The sequence below is a fragment of the Neolamprologus multifasciatus genome, chromosome 6 (assembly GCF_963576455.1).
Source record: "Neolamprologus multifasciatus chromosome 6, fNeoMul1.2, whole genome shotgun sequence".
Lineage (NCBI taxonomy): Eukaryota > Metazoa > Chordata > Actinopteri > Cichliformes > Cichlidae > Neolamprologus > Neolamprologus multifasciatus.
In genome coordinates, this window is record NC_140444.1 from 29,685,471 (window position 1) to 29,692,477 (window position 7,007).

At 42.6% G+C, this 7,007-nt stretch overlaps 1 long non-coding RNA gene across 2 annotated transcripts; it reads right to left on the reverse strand.

Annotated features, from left to right (window-relative positions):
- Positions 1–3,918: 3,918 nt before the first annotated feature.
- On the reverse strand, positions 3,919–6,665 carry LOC146517271 (uncharacterized). 2 transcript variants are annotated; one of them, XR_014874668.1, is made up of 3 exons: positions 6,437–6,665; positions 6,272–6,352; positions 3,919–5,781 (listed from the first exon to the last, which is right to left on the reverse strand). It is a non-coding gene; the product is annotated as an uncharacterized LOC146517271 (long non-coding RNA). The 2 variants fall into 2 exon arrangements; XR_014874667.1 differs by having other exon boundaries at positions 6,272–6,665.
- Positions 6,666–7,007: the final 342 nt, after the last annotated feature.

The following is a 7,007-nucleotide window of genomic DNA, read 5'->3' on the forward strand; positions in this document are numbered from 1 at the left end:
CCCGAATACATCTTTCATCTTGGATTTTCTCTAATTTGAATTGCTAATTGGGCTTAATGGGCTTATATTACATTCTTGACATGTTGAACTGGAATTACTAAAAAAAGGAGAGGGTGTGAGGGTGCGCTAGAGGGAGTGTTCGCCCAGGGCGCCAAGCAGGCTAGGACCGCCACTGCTTTTATGAATAAGTATCATGACACCACAACTCTTGCTTGGAGTGTTGCCAACTCCTTGGTAAGGAAAATCACTATTGGCTGTCCTACAAGTTGCTAGAAGTCGCTAAATGACATCATCGCCTAATTTGCATAATTGATCATGCTTATGTAATTGTAACCTATGTTGTAGGAGAGAGAAATAACATCATGGAAGAGAAATAACGTGAGTAAAAAACAGCCTAAATGTGTTTGGAATATATTTAGAACTACAAATTAAATTCTTTTAGCAATTGTTGCTTTTTTAATGTCACAATTCCAACCCTTTATCCGGGCTTGGTACTGGTACTGTTAAGCCACCCGAAATAGGCACTCTGGTGGAGTTACTTTGTGTGTGTGTGTTTAGTTTTAAACCTTGTGATCCACAAAAAGTAAGAGTAGAAAAACTGACTTTGTTACAAGTTCAAGGTCAAATTTTATTCTCCACATGCAGTGGCAGGTTGCCCTGCAGTAGAATGAACCCGGCCCCGACCTTACACACACATCACATGGGGATACAAGTCAGAGAACGGTTGCATTACAGAAAAAAACCCACTGAAATGTACACTACAATGGGAAAGTACAAGAGGAAAAATAGAGACCTCTACTCATGCTGGGCTATAGGAGGACAGCATGAGAACAGGAAACAAAAAAAACTCCTCTGCACAGAGAGCACATAAATGTCCACAGTACAACATTATGGAGCACGCGACCAGCAACAGGGTTGGGTAGGGGATGAGGAGTAATCCCAGGCAACACAGCAGCCATCCTGCCACTGCGCCGACTCTCCAGAGCAGGCCCAGACCCGCCTCGTGTTCCCAGGGGGCAACAAGCATTGAAGGCATTGGAAGGGGAGGGGGGATGTATGAGTGCTTATCAGTATCAGTATATGTATGTGTGTGCGTGTCCATAGTTCAGCTGAGACAGTGTCCTTCGCCCTATCAGGCTAAGTAAACCAGCCAACCCAGGTGGCCTTGCATAGAGTGGGAAGAACAGTCAACACAGTCGTTATCAGGGAGTTTTTGTTCGGCTCCAGCCTTGAGCCCACAGCTGGCGTCGAGGAGGTATCCGCATTATGATGTTGATGTTGTTGATTTTTCTTTTATGCGAGCAGCTCAGGAGAATTTCAAAGCTATTCTTTAACACTCCAACACTGGTCTCTCAATCTCCCGTTGGAGAACTGCGAGCTTCCCCATGATGGTATCAAACTTCCGTTCTGTGGTGTTCTCATTCTTTTGCTCAGATAGCTGATTCTGAGACCTCACAACTGCAGTGAGCTGTTCTGCGATGTAATCCAACTTTTGCTCAAAGGTGTCATTTTGAGCAGGCCTCTCCTTGATGTAACCCAGTATACGCTCGGAGGTGTTATTCGGAGTCTTCATGGCAGCTGTAAGCGTCTCCAAGGTCTTAACCATGCTGCTTTCAATGAGCCCGTTCTGAGAAGTCGCGCCTCGTCCCATCGTTTCAATCCCAGCGGGCAGCCTTGGGAGGGTTTGAACAGCCGGTTCCGCTTTCTTAATTCTCCGATAAGCCAGGGCCAGGCCAGCTCCGATCAGCAAGAACCCTGTTATCGTGGTTCCGAATAGGTAGATATCTTCAGCGTCCTCGATCGACAGTCCCGCCAGACACAGATCCTCCATTTCTGCCACCCGTCCATCGTGTATCAGGCAGGGAAAGTCCCTCCAGGGCACTCGCGCTCTCCTGAGCCCAGACTTCTCGTTGAGAAAAGGGTGTCAATAGCATTCAGAGACCAGTTGATCAAATCCATAATTCTCTATTAGGTTTAGAGAACAGACTGTGAGAGACTGTTCCAGGGAAAAGTAATACACACGAGACAAGACAAGGACACAAGAGGCTAAGCAGGGAAGATAAGGGGAAGGAGGAGAGGAGAAAAAGTGTGACTGCCTTCGCCGAGAGCCAAACGAGAAAAAGCAGGACAGGAGCAACGGCTTCGCTCATGCCCGTTTCATTTGCAGTTTGGATACGTAGGGGTCAGCATCTGCGCAGCAACTGCTGCGTGAGGACGATCCACCACCTGTGAATGCTTTGTAGACTTGTAGTCAAGACCGCCTAAGCCAAGACCAAGACAATACCAAGACCAGAGGGTATCGAGACCAAGACAAGACCAAGACCATGACAAAGTCGAGACGAGACCAAGACCGAGACAAAAAAGTCTTTAAACTGCAGCCAGATGCTGCTTCGTTTATGGGTGTCAGACATATTTATGTGTTTTTGCGATGCACTCGCACAGCCCTCCTCACCACTATCTACCGTCTCACTCACTTACTGAGAGGACAGACGCACGCTCCACTTGACTGTCGTGTCTCTCACCCTCTCTGTTTTTCACATAATAATATTATCCTATATCCTCGCATGTGATTGGCGACAATATGGAGGGATTGGAGCATAGCTGAGCCACTGTGTGAGAGCTGAGCAGTGAAAGGAAATTAAGTGAGGAGCTGGCTCTCGCTGGATGGGAGTCGACTCTTCTGATTCACTACAAAGCACTTTCTAAGCACGGCTCTTAGAGCTGATGCTTTTGTGCATGACACATTATTGAAAGTTATGTTGTGTGTCATGAATACTGTTGACTCCAAATCTCCCGACCACTATGTCAATCTGAGACAGCAAGACCAAGACAAGACCGAGGGATCCGAGACCAAGACAAGACCAAGACCAAGACAAGACCAAGACCACGTAAAAGTGGTCTCGAGACCAAGACCGGTCTTGAGACATCCAACTCTAGTGCTCTGGCACAGACAAGGTGCCCACGGCAGCACCCACTGCTTGTTGAGAGTAAGAGCGATACGTGCTTTCACGTCAAAAAGCTGTCATAAGTCTTCCCAATAACACCAGCAAAAGTCGCCAAATTTGTCGCTTGTCGCTTTTTAGAAAAAAAGTTGCTAAATATAGCGACAAAGTCTAAGTTGGCAACACTGCTTGCTTGATATTGAGTTATGAAATACTTTCCCAACCCAACCCCATTTTAATTTCAATACTTCACTTTCATTCCCAAAATGCATCTCAAAATGCAAGTCTCATAATGCAATATCAGCATTATGAGACTTGAGGTAGCTAAGCACTTTTTTCTTTTGACTGGTGTGCCACAACCATTTTTATTCAATGAGAAAATATTAACATCCACATTCCCCATGACTATAAAGCGGTAAAGTATCTATAAGCCTTATATCTTCCAGCCCATAACCATTAAACGTGTGCTGACAATCCTGCTTGAACTAGGACATAAGTTTAAGCAAGAACAGTCCATCACCTATAGAATCTCTACCCCCCCCCAAAAAAATAAATATCTTTAAAGTTTATTTTGTGACCCAGAAAGAGTAATATTTCAAACTCCGCCACTCTGTGTTCCTCCGCCACTGCCTCGTTTGAGTTTTGGACGAAATGGATTCTGGGATATTGCATTTTCAGCTGATTGGAGACCGGAACAGCCAATCAGATATTTTTGCATCCAAGTCTGTGATTGGCTGGTTTTGTGGCACAAATATAACGGTGTAGAGAAAGAGTTTAGCGCGCACAGGCAGAAATGTTGAGAGCGCGAGCAACACATGCGAGCGAGCACAAATGCAAAAACTGAGCGAGAGGGGCTGCTATTGTGTGTGTATATGGATAATAGCAAACACTGAAATACATTTTTTGCATGCAGGAATGAATTTTGTTTACTCAAATTCAGCTTTTCTTCGCTCAAAATAAATTTCTCCTCAAAATGCAACACTTGCACCTGCAAACTTTTTTTTACGTGCGCTCAATTTTTTTTTTACGTGCGCTCAGAATAGTGGCACAAAAATAACACCATAGGCCTGGAGCTTTTCGTCTTCCTCGCTGCCGTCTGCTTCCTCCGTATCATCCCGCTCATCATCAATATTCAGGTTGATCCGTGGCGAGGGGCAGGAAGTAATATCCATGGCGTCTGTCCTTATTTTTCCACTTTTCCCTCTCATTTCTCCATCCCCGTCTTTTCTTGTACCTTGTGGTCAGTTTGGGTGTAGCTTCTTCCACTTCCTCTTGGTGGGGCTGCTGCTCTTCAGCCGCTGAACTCGCGCCGGCATCTTCTGGGAGTGGGTCGTGTGGTACAGAGCGGGATCTAGGCAGGGGCGGATCTAGAAAAATTCAAATGGGGTGGCAAAATCAAAGCCTTTTTTTCCCCCAAACACATATGCAGGTGGTTACATATGGTTAAAATCATTCAAATGCAGTAAGTATACACATTTTTCATAGAAATATAGTCTATAACTTAATTATTGTCTGTAACCCACATAATTATACACTTTAGTTAGATGAAACATGTGAGTTTTTATTTTATGTACTGTATAGCCTGTATAATAAATAAATATGTAGCCCAATGAGTAGAAAATCCAGAAAGATACACAACATGGGGCGGTTCATTTACAAACACAAGTCTAACTTAAGTTTCACACTGTTTTGTTAGAAAATAATCACATTGTTACAGCTTAAATTACACAAAATGTCAGAAATCTGCACTGTCATGAACAAAAATTTAAACCTAATTTTTCATGATTTGTTGGATTCACTCACTGAGGTCTGAAATAAAACCGGCCATTTTTGACTCCTTTTGATTTTACGTTTGTATTTCACCCTCAGATTGTTTCATTTTATTTTCCCCCCTTGCCTTGTTTGGTATCTTTTCAGCCCAACTGAATTTAGTTGTTTTTTCACTGACATACCGCATTAGTATTACTGATCTGAAATCACACAAAGAACTTAAAATCCTAGTAGTATTTTTTACTGTAAAAAAAACACAGACATGTTGGGTAAATGTTTACATACATTTACACCTGCTGTTTTTTTTTTCATTTTGTACAGCCATTTAAAAATATTACTAAAACTAAAATGAGAGAACAATCAGGTGTTCCAATAAGATGCCCCACAAATGATGTGTGCCAGTAAAAAAAGTTTGTCCACCAAAAGACAGAGGCGAGCAGCACAGGGATAAACCTGCAGGCCTGACAACAGGAGGTGTATCACTCTGCTGGTTTTCTACGCAGTGACAGTGTTTACAAATGTGCCTTTGTGACATTCATTAGTGCCCTCACAGACACACAAAACAAAACAACTACACAACAGAACAACTACACAAGACAACACAACACACTAAGTATACACTCCACACTAAACGTCACAAATCTCCCACATCTAAAAGCTCTCTCTCTGATGGTTGAAGGTGAATTACAGCACAATAATTACTTGGGCTCGTAATAAGACCCTGGCCAGAATCAGAAGACACCAAATTCGTATGGAGCAGCAATAATGACCTGGACACAATGTTAACTTTTTGAGTAGCCACTCTTGTATTGTTACAAGGTATAACAGATATTTGTCCAATTTGTACGGATAAAGTATAAAATAAAATAAATAGTGTGCACACTCAAACAAAATAAAAGTACTCGTTGGGGCCCTTTAAGAATTTAGAGTTAAGCTGGCGGAACTGGAATGTATGAGTGTGTGGTGTGTATCTTCTTTGGGGTAGATTGTCCTCAAAGTGGTTGGCTCGCCATCTATCACAACCGGAATATCGTCCTGGTCCTTGGACTTTTCTGTCCTCTCCAAAAACCTATAATCCAGGTCATAAAATGTACATTCTAATCAGCCTGTTTCAGATGCACTGTTTAAGGTTAAAATGCAAAATCAAAATATTGCATCAACCTCATATTCATTGCAATAACATCTTAAATGTTATCAAATCTCACAGTTCTGTTGTACAACATTCAATTTTCAAGTATATAAAATATGAGAACTAAACATCTAAGTTGCTCAAATATGTCTCTATTCATGTAAACATTAATTAAACAATACTTATGGTAAGTAACCATTGACATTCAAAATACAATACACCGTAACAAATTCAGAACTATGTGCAAATAAGCAACAAAATATACATGTGAGTTCAGTTCAGAGGCATTAAAGCAGTGTGCTTAATTTCTCCACACTATAGGCCTATTCGTGAGAGAGAAATGCATTAAAAGTTACCCTCTAGGTTACTTTAAACTCACAGTGAACTGACAAAAATTTGCTTTAGAGCGGCTAAGAAACATGTTGCTCACCATTGCTCTGTTTCACAAAAGCCCAACACACACTGGTGTCGGAATTGCAGCATCTCTCCAGATGAAAGGTGAGTGGTTAGCCTGTGAGACACCGAGCTAGCATTAGCGTGATCACGACGGTAAGGCTCTACAACTTTTTTTTCTTCGGAATAACACTTGTCTTACCGACGTTGCTTCTCTACTTCATCCAGCCACTCGACTCCGGACTTTCAGCAGGTAAGTATGCTGGCTTCCTTTCCTCTCAATTCTTAGTTTTTCCCTCTCTTTTGTCCGTGGGGATTTCTCAGTTTGAGTAGCAGATGCCTCCACTCCTCTTGCTGAGATGAGAAAAAACCCGGGAACTCCATGCACCTTCACCTCACTTCCTGGCTGACAGGGTCAATGCGGCCTGGGTAGGCTGAGCTAGGTGCCCTCACGTGGGGTGAACTGAGAGGTGCATTCAACGGTCATAGGAAATATGACGCTTGTTGATGTGGACAGTTACAGTTTTTTACAGACGCTAGGACACATTTCTCAATACTTAGGTCACTTTTGCAAAACTCCTCACACAGTGAGCACAGCAGAAGTCTATGTGGGCTAAACTGAGGATCAATTATCATTGTTTTGGCACAAAATGCATTCAATGACTACATCTCTCAAATTTCATGAATTATCTTCTCACTCAGACACAACAACTGCCAAAAATCTTTGTACGTACAGGACATTTTGCATGTACTTACATACTGTTTTCAAAACT